Below are 9,861 nucleotides of genomic sequence, written 5' to 3'. Positions count from 1 at the left end.
AAGTATCCCTTCATTAAACTCTGGTTTGGAGACCACTTTTATCGGATACTAAAATTCCAAATATTCACTGGTCACTTTCTGAATTGTATTCCACAGCATTGATCTACTTGTCTATTCCTTTAAGAGTGCATTCGTTACAATTCAATTGTGCTTCCTTTTCTAGAGGTTGAGAACAGCACAAAAAATAATGTTATACTTATCACTGTGTGCTTTCCAGATGATACCAGACAAAGTAAAACCTGGGTTGTGGTGATGGCAGCACCGGGGTCTGACGTCTGATGTAGACCGTTCCATGAAGGCAGGTCACAGACTTGCTCTCATCCTCAGCCCCTCTGCATATAATTCTCAGTTTCTCCAGAAAGCATTTTCCATGTGCTTCAGAGGGACTATTTGTCTAACAAAGACATTTGCCATTTTCCACTCCTCCTTTAGCCTCCCTAGGAGATGCCCGGTGGTACGTCTATGAAGCTAACATGGTGCACCCACGCCTCCACCCCTGTCCCTGTCCTGCCACATGGCTGCCTCTTTTGAGGACTCCACATCGGTCATTGAATATACTCTCGAGGGCATAGTGATCTAGCCTTCCCATTGTTTCTTACTTCTTTTTGCAGCACTGTCTTCCTTAGAATCAGGCATAAAATCATGGGACTCCAATGGAAGACTCAGGGGACCCTGGCCCATGGCCCATCAGACAGTCCCTCATGGGCCCAGATACCCCTTCATCCATATGAACTGAGGACTGTAAGATATCCACAGCTTCAGTTGTCATAGCTGGGACCTCTGCTTTATGTCATAAAGTTTACCAGGAAACAAGCATTTGTTCACTCTTCTGGGCAGTGGGCACAGTGCGGCATCTTTATGAGAGTTTTGTGAGGACTAAAGAGATGCTATATGCTCAGTTCATTGCAAGGGCTTAGCAGGTGCCACTGACCTTTCCTCCTCGCCGAATCAGGCTGACACCCAGAGGAAGCACTGCCTGTCCTCTGAAGCTTCCTGTACTGCAGTCTGTGTGCTCATCGCAAGGCTCTCTCTGTACTGACTTATATTTGTTTCTGTTCTTATATTTTTTCTCTATGGACAGACTTCTATTTTCAGAAGATATTTAAGTCACAATATTCTGGACTCTGGCTTAGTTAGACCAACCATCTCTTGATTGTCTGTGGAAACTGAATCAGGAACGCCCCAGAGAGCTGTCCCTGGACGTAATTCACAGCTTCATTTAATTATTATCATCAAAGTTAATGAAGGCCATAAACTGTTTCATAACATACCAATGGGCAGTATGATTGGAGGGAAAGCTGGACACCTCACTATAAAACTTGCACAGCAGAAAGCGCTCAACTAAACAAAACCTTCTTGTGAAGAAAAAGACAATGAAACCATATTCAGTTTAGTGAACCTTTCACACTTGGTAACATGAATGTTAAGTCAAAAGAACAATGGAGGTGTGAGTTTTTTTATCAAATTTTTATTTCAGGTCAAATAAGCAATTTTGTTTGTTGTTAAGTGTAAAGAGAGTTTTTGTTTAGCTTCTTAGTTATAACTTTATCTTACCCACTTCTAAAAAAGCTTTGAGGCTACTTGAAGTAAAGTCCTGTAGACGAGAGAACATAACATTAAAAGATAGAAAACTTAGAAAGATGATAGAAGACAAATAATTGCACTAGAAACCTGGCCAATAACATGAACAGGCTCCACATAGGGACTCCTCTATATAAATCTCTGTGTGAGTGGATAATATATTCAATAAATGTATTATCTGAACTGCTTTTAAAGTTTTACTCTTGGATTCCTGAAATACTATCTCTATGGATTTGCCTATTCTGGATGCTTCATATAAATGGAATCATTCATTATGCAACCCTTTGTGTCTGGCTTCTTTAATTTAGCATGATGCTTTCCAGGTTCATCCATATCATAACAAGTATCAGTATTTTATTCCATTTTAAAGTTCTGTAATAGTTACTATCTATCTATCTATTTGGTATACATATATGTATATGTTAATTTTGCTTATCCATTTATTCATTTATGAACATTTGGATTGTTTCTACCTTTTCGAATTGTAAATCGTGCTGCTATGAACGTGGGCGTACACATACCTGCTTGAGACTCTGCTTTCAATCCTTTTGGGTACATACATTGGGATGGAATTACTGGATCACATGGTAACTCTATGTTTAACATTTTAGAAAGTGTTTTCCCCACTCTGGGTGGAAAAAACACAAACACAAACTGTGGAAAAAACAAACGTATTTTCCTCTGCTCCCAAACCACAACAATTACACAGAAGACTTCTGTGTCCAAATGTGTGTGTGGTTTTGTATTACACACCAAGAAAGCAATCAGTTCTGCAGCAGACACTAGCTGGGTATCCTCTAATTCAATTAAATACTGACACCATCTACATCGAGTTAGCATAGTTCCCACAAATTAAGGGCTCAGTCATACAAAACTGCTTCCACCCCACTTCCGATACCACTCACAAGCACAGGTTGTTTTGCCCATGCTTCTGAACTGCTGGCTATAAATCAACAGTCACATGATCCCCTCCTTAAATTCGAGTAATATGCTACAGTGGCTCACAGAACTAAGGGAAACACTCATATTCACCAGTTTACCTTTAATATAAATGATATTACAAAGGATACAGATGAAGAGATATATAGGTCAAGGTATCAGGGAAGGGGCACACAGCTTCCATGCCTTCCCTGAGCATGCTGCCCTTCTAGAACCTCCACATGTTCAGCTATCTAGAAGCTCCCCAAAGTCAGTCATTTTGAGATTTTATGACTAAGTAAACCATTGGACGCTGGTGATCAACTTAGCCTTCAACCCTTTTCCCCTCCCCAAAGGTTGGGAGATGGGGATGAAAATCTAGCACTCTAATCATTTTTTGTTCTTTCTGGGGGCCAGCCCCCATGATATGGTTTGGCTGTGTCCCCACCCCCCAAATCTCATCTTGAATTGTAGCTCCCATAATCCCCACATGTCATGGGAGGGACCAGATGGGAGGTCATTGAATCATGGGGACAAGTTTTTCCTGTGCTGCTCTCATGATAGTGAATAAGTCTCATGAGATCTGATGGTTTTATAAAGGACAGTTCCCCTGCACATACTCTCTTGCCTGCTGCCGTGTAACCTGTGCCTTTGCTCCTCCTTCACCTTCTGCCATGATTGGCGGGCCTCCCCAGCCATGTGCAACTGTGAGTTCATTAAGCCTCTTTTTCTGTATAAATTACCCAGTCTTAGGTGTGTGTTAATTAGCAGCATGAGAATGGACTAATACACCCCGTTTGAAGCTATCTAGGGGCTGTCTGCCACCAGTCATCTCATTAGCACACAAAAAGACATTATTTTGGAGATTTTAAGGATTTTAGAAGTTGTATGTCAGAAAACAGGTCAAAGATCAAATATATATTTTACAGTATCACACCTACAATAAATGCCTAACAGGCAATTAATCATAAAACAAAAGTATGGAAAAACAAAAGTTTATAAGTAAATGTATGTCACACACACACAGGCTGCCATCTGCCATGTTTTTTTTAAATTTTTTTTTTTGAGACAGGGTCTCACTCTGTTACCCAGGCTGGAGTGCAATGGCGTGATCTCAGCTTACTGCAACCTCCACCTTCTGGAGAATCCAAGCGATTCTCCTGCCTCAGCCTCCCAAGTAGCTGAGACTATAGGCACGTGCCACCATGCCCAGCTAATTTTTCTATTTTTAGTAGAGATGGGTTTCACCATATTGACCAGGCTGGTCTTGAACTCCTGACCTCAAGTGATCCGCCCACTTTGGCCTCCCAAAGTGCTGGGATTACAGGCGTGAGCCACCACGCCCAGCTTGCCATCTGCCATTCTAAATGCCCATGATGGTGACAAGTCCCCCTGGTGTTCTAAGTATAGCACACTCCAGCAAAAGGAACAATAGGGACGGTCTGTTTCACCAACCTTTCATTCCCTCCCAGGCACATGTGATACCAAACTTGGGTTTTTGATGATAAGAGGCGTGTACTGATTTTCCCTGCTGCCTCGAGTTTAGACAAGAGTAAACTCCAACTCCCTTCATTGCCTCCTACTAACTAAGGGATGAAATGTACAGCATGCTTTCATAGGAGACTGGCATGCTTCCCAGGGTCATTCTAAATGGTAGCCTTCTAGATATGCAAACACCTAAAAAGAAATGGCAGGGGTTTCTCAGGCCAAGGGTTCTAGGTTGGCATGTGACCTCACCCAGAGGGCTGGGCCCCCTATGCAGGCTGCATCCAGGTCACAGGGTCAGACAGAGTTCCCTGTGAAGCAAGCTGATGAGGAACGTGTTGGGGAGTCCTGAAGAGTCTGCTGACACCTCCACAATCAGGCCACTAATTTTGCTGACTCAGGGAACGTTTTAATTACAATAAACATTCTTTCACTTAATATATTTTGGGAGTTTCTTTCAGCAAATCTATTAGAGACAAAATGAAAATCACAGTCTTGAGAGAAGAGAATTAGTCATATACAAAATTTTGATCCTCATTCTTAAGCCGCTGGGCTTATACAGTTGGAGGAAAAGCATGAAGTGTCAGATGGAGAACCCCCTGCCTGGGTCAGCATGATCAACAAGAACTGGATGTGTCCAGTAGCCAGAAATCACTAACATTCCTATCCTTCCCTTTTTCCTATTTCCTGCATAGCTAATTTCCTGCTCCACAGGCATCTTAAGAAAAGTAGACCCTCCCTCAGAAACCATTGTGATTCCTCATTAAGAAAGACTAAAGGTAGTTGAGTCATCTTAGAATCTCATTACAATATGATAAAGAATCTTAACCTTAGTTCCCCTAATATATTTTTGTGTATTAGAAAGTAAATTTTGAAATGTGAGAGTTATTGTCCTTACTCTTTTTTTTTTTTTTTACATAAATGCAAGCTCTTGCCTTTCTTGAAAAGCAAGTACATAGACAGGTGATTTCTGGATCTCAGAATATACCAACAGAGAAAATAATTAGAGAGAAAAATAATTAGAATCAAAGTTTGATGGACAGGTTATTTAAATTAAGTGCCCTTCCTCTGACTCCAGGCACGATGTAGACTCACAGTGGAGAAGCTGGTCTTACAGCTGTTACAACATTGGCCAGCCCATTTCACAGGGCCTGGCCTAGTTTTTATAGGAAACGAAGCAGGTGAATGTCAGTGTTTAGGGGCCAAGACTCCATTGTTCTCTTCTGTTGGGAAAATCTCTGAGGCATTGTTTAACCATATGCAAAGTGGAATTTCTTTCTGATTGAGTCGTTCTTTTGTTGAGTCCAGGAAATTAAAGAGAACAACCTTATTCCTGTGCTGAAAATGCATAGTACATAGTGATTATGAGGAGGCTTTGAATTTGTTGATGTGAAGGTAACAGATGACCATATTAATGTGACATAGTTACAAGTAAATGCAACGCAGAGGGCTAAGGCTATTTGGGGTATACAGGTAAGCTTCGAGGACCCAACCAGGAACCTTAGAGACCTCACAGATTCTCCTAGGAGAACAAATGACAGACTCTGACCAGCTTGCCTTAGGTATCGTATAGGAGACATATCTCTGTCTCTGGTTTTCTGACATGCTGTCCAGAATTTTCTACTTTGCCACATTCACCTTTTTATAAGGAGATTGGTTTTTTCTCAGATCTTGGAAAGTTGGGGAGAATAAGTGATAGATTCAACGCACTGTTGCTTGCATTCTTCCCTTTCCCTTCCACATGCCTGTGGGACTAAATTTCCAATCTCTACTGCAGAACTCTTGTATTTTTGATGTGATGATATACCCATAAGAAGCAGTGTTGTGTTAACTTCGGCAGCACATATACTAAAATTGGAATGGTAAGAGAAAATTAGCATGGCCCCTGTGCAAGGCTGACATGAAAATGTGTAAAGCATTCCATTTTTTAAAATAAAATAAAAACGTAAAAACAGCAGTGCTGATTAGAGAAAAGAAGTACTAGTAACAGTAGCCACGATACAAAATAGCTGTACAAAAATCAGTAACATTAGTATACACCAACAACATCCAAGTGGAGTGCCAAACCAGGAACACAATCCCATTCACAATAGCCATTAAAAGAATAAAATACCCAGAAATACAGCTAATCACAGAGGTGAAAGATCTCTACAACAAGAATTTCAAAGCACTGCACGAAGAAACCAGAGTTGACACAAACAAATGAAAAAGCATTCCATGCTCACAGAGAGGAAGAATTAGTATTTTTAAAATCACCATACTGCCCAATGTAATTTACAGATTCAATGCTATTTCTATAAAACTGCCGATGGCATTCTTCACGGAATTAGAAAAAACTATTTCATCACATGGAACCAAAAAAGAGCCAGAATAGCCAAGGCAATCCTAAGCAAAAAGAACACAGCTGGAAGCATCACATTACCCAACTTCAAACTAGATTACAAGGTTACAGTAACCAAATCATCATCGTACTGGTACCAAAACAGACACATAGACCAATGGAACCGAATACAGAGTCCAGAAATCATGCTGCACACCTACAACCATCTGATCTTCAACAAACTTAACAAAACTAAGCAATGGGGCAGGGACCATCCGTTCAATGAATGGTGCTGGGATAACTCTCTAACCATATGCAGAAGATTGAAACTGGACCCCTTCCTTACATCATATACCAAAATCAACTCAAGATGGATTAAAGACTGAAACGTAATATCTAAAACTATGAAAACCATGGAAGATAACCTAGGCAATACCATTCTGGACATAGGACCTGGCAAAGATTTCATGATAAAGATGCCAAAAGCAATTGCAAAAACTAAATTAATAAACAAATGGGACTTAATCAAACTAAAGAGCTTCTGCACAGCAAATAAATTGTCAACAGAGTAAACAGGCAACCTACAGAATGGGAGAAAATATTTGCAAACTATGCATCTGACAAAGGTCTAATATGTTTTCAGAATCTGTAAGGAGCTTAAACAAATTTACAAGCAAAAACAACACTGAAAAAGTGGGCAAAGGACATGAACAGACACTTCAGAAGAAGATATATACATGAAATACACAACAAGCATATGAAAAAATGCTCAACATCAGTAATCATCAGATAAATTGTAATTCAAAACCACAAAGAGATACTGTCTTATGCCAGTGAGAATGGCTATTACTAAAAAGTCAAAAAATATTCTGCACCAGAAGGTAACTAGAAAGCTAAGTCCAATGCTGTCAATATAAGCATATAAAACTGCACCATTGAAAACTACTTCATGAACTACTGGCACATCACATATGAAAATAGTGCTCCATTTGAAACCTCTCTTTTATTAATTGTCCTCTATTTATCAGAGATGTTTTAGTGAACCTAGAAATTCATTTATACTAATGCCTTAAGGACTGAATGTAAAATGATTATTTTTGCAGTTATTGGAGGATATTCAGAAAGTCAGTTCCAACGTGTCTTGCAGTCTGAATCTGGCTAGTGATGCCAGTGAGCATCTCTTGTATACACTGGATGTATCGGAGATTACTTAATTTAATCTTCAAAACACACTGTTCAGATGAGGAATCAAAGGTTCAAACAGGCTACGTAACTCACCGCTGGTCACATCAGTAATAAATGATAGAGTCAGTCTTTCCACCCACACCTAGAGGAGCAGTCCTCTCTTCAAGGCTGGCTGAGAAGCCCTTCTCTGAGTTTTAGCTAGCTCTCAGAGACCCTCTTTGCCAACCCCAAAGCCAAGAGGTTAAGCAAAGCTTGCATTTGGGGTCCTGTTGGAGTCTGACTTCCAAAAAGCAGCTATTGGCTCTCCCTGACTAAAAGCTTCTCATTTTCTAAGATCAACTTATTTGGGTTTCATTGCAAAGATCAGCTGGGGCTAAAACAGGCAAGTTCATGCTCCACAAAAAAAAAATACGATCAGATTATTTAGAAAACTCAAGAAATAAGAAGAGGAGCCACATTTAACAGAGAACAATTAGCAATAACATTTGAGAAGGTCTTTGACCTGAATTTCCTAATATATCCGGACAGAACTTGGTGACTCATGACTGAGAATCATTTTCTTTGGAAAAGTAGTTCAGATTTTTTCCAGAAACATTTACTTAACTTGTTTGTTTGTTTGTTTGTTTGTTTGTTTGTTTTAGATGGAGTCTGGCTCTGTCGCCCAGGCTGGAGTGCAGTGGCTCATCTTGGCTCACTGCAAGCTCCGCCTCCTGGGTTCACACCATTCTCCTGCCTCAGCCTCCTGAACAGTTGGGACTACAGGCGCCCGCCACCATGCCCGGCTAATTTTTTGTATTTTTAGTAGAGACGGGGTTTCACCATGTTAGCCAGGATGGTCTCGATCTCCTGACCTTGTGATCCGCTCGCCTCAGCCTCCCAAAGTGCTGGGATTACAGGCGTGAGCCACCGCGCCGGGCCATTTTTTTTTTCTTTTTTTATGTACTCCAAAACACATAGTTCGAGTTAATTTTAAATGTCAAGATCAACTTTCCTTTGGATCTGTGGGAAAACTCCATATAACACAGGACAATAGAATGTGCTTTCTTCTCAGGATCATGGAAAGGCTTTTCTCATCAGCTTCTACATGACACACATCACAGAAAAGACATCCAACCCACTGACTCACTAGGGCTCCTTAAGCGTCAGTAGATAGCTGCCTCTTTCTTTTTATTTTTGAAAATTCTATTGTGAAATATTTCTGACATACATAAATATGGAGGAAATAATATTATAAATGCAGGGATACTTGTCTCCAAACTTAAGAAATAAAACTGTACAAATACACTAAAAGTGCTATTTTTTTTCCATCCCATCTCCCTCGGGAAAGTCTAACATATCTATACATGTCTTTATACTTTTACCACATTTGTCTGTATATCTAAGCAATATTGAGTATTATTTTTGTACAACTCAAATGTTACATAAACAGTATATCAATGACATTGTTCACAGGTATTCTTCTAAAATGTTTTTCATTTGACAATATGCATGCAAAAATTATCTATGTTAATGTTCATTTATTTTCACTGTAGTATAGTATTATTATACACAAATATACTTCAATTTACTTCATCATTCTCTTGTTAATATTCATTAATTTATGTGTTAGTCCATTTTCATGCTGCTATAAAGAACTGTCCTAGACTGGGTAATTTATAAAGAAAAGAGGTTTAATTGACTCACAATTCAGCACTGCTGGGGAGGCCTCAGGAAACTTACAGTAATGGTAGAAGGCATGGTAGAAGTCACCTTTTTCACAAGGCAGCAGGAAGGAGAATGAATGCAGGAGGAAATACCTAACACTTATAAAACCATCAGATCTCATGAAAACTCACTCACTATCATGAGAACAGCATGGAGGATAGTTCCACAGTCTTATGGGAGTATCGGGGGTGGTTCTCTTATTTTATGCTGGGAGAGCTAGAGGAAATATCCAAAAGAAAGTTGGGCATTGAAAGATGACTATAGTCCTCCAAGTGTTAAACATTTACAAACTGTCTTTATTCATTTAGTGTTACTATAAGCAAGTACTTGAGGCTGGGTAATTTATAAGGAAAAGAGCATTATTCACCTCATGATTATGCTGGCTGGAAAGTTCAAATATGGGCATCTAGTGAGAGCATCAGACTGCTTCCACTCACAATGGAAGGTAAAAGGGAACCATCTGTGCAGAGATTGCAAGGCATGTGAGGAAACAAGAGAAAGACAGGGGAGGTGGCAGGGCGGGGAGGTGCCAGGTTCCTTTCAACAACCAGCTCTTGTGGGAACTAATAGAATGAGAGCTCACTTACCAGCATGGAAATGGCACCAAGCTGTTCATGAAGGATCCACCCCCAAGAGCTAAACGCCTCTCACTAGGCCTCACCTCCAAC

The 9,861-nt window shown here is 40.1% G+C and overlaps 1 non-coding gene across 1 annotated transcript; it reads left to right on the top strand.

Moving 5' to 3' along the window:
* Positions 1–5,808: 5,808 nt before the first annotated feature.
* Positions 5,809–5,914, top strand: LOC119620409 (U6 spliceosomal RNA). Its single transcript, XR_005236936.1, has one exon. It is a non-coding gene; the product is annotated as a U6 spliceosomal RNA (small nuclear RNA).
* The last annotated feature ends 3,947 nt before the right edge of the window (positions 5,915–9,861 follow it).

Source organism: Chlorocebus sabaeus, chromosome 29 (genome assembly GCF_047675955.1).
Source record: "Chlorocebus sabaeus isolate Y175 chromosome 29, mChlSab1.0.hap1, whole genome shotgun sequence".
NCBI classification, from domain to species: domain Eukaryota; kingdom Metazoa; phylum Chordata; class Mammalia; order Primates; family Cercopithecidae; genus Chlorocebus; species Chlorocebus sabaeus.
The sequence above is the reverse complement of the archived record's forward strand: the minus strand, read 5'-3'. Positions and strand labels throughout refer to the sequence as shown.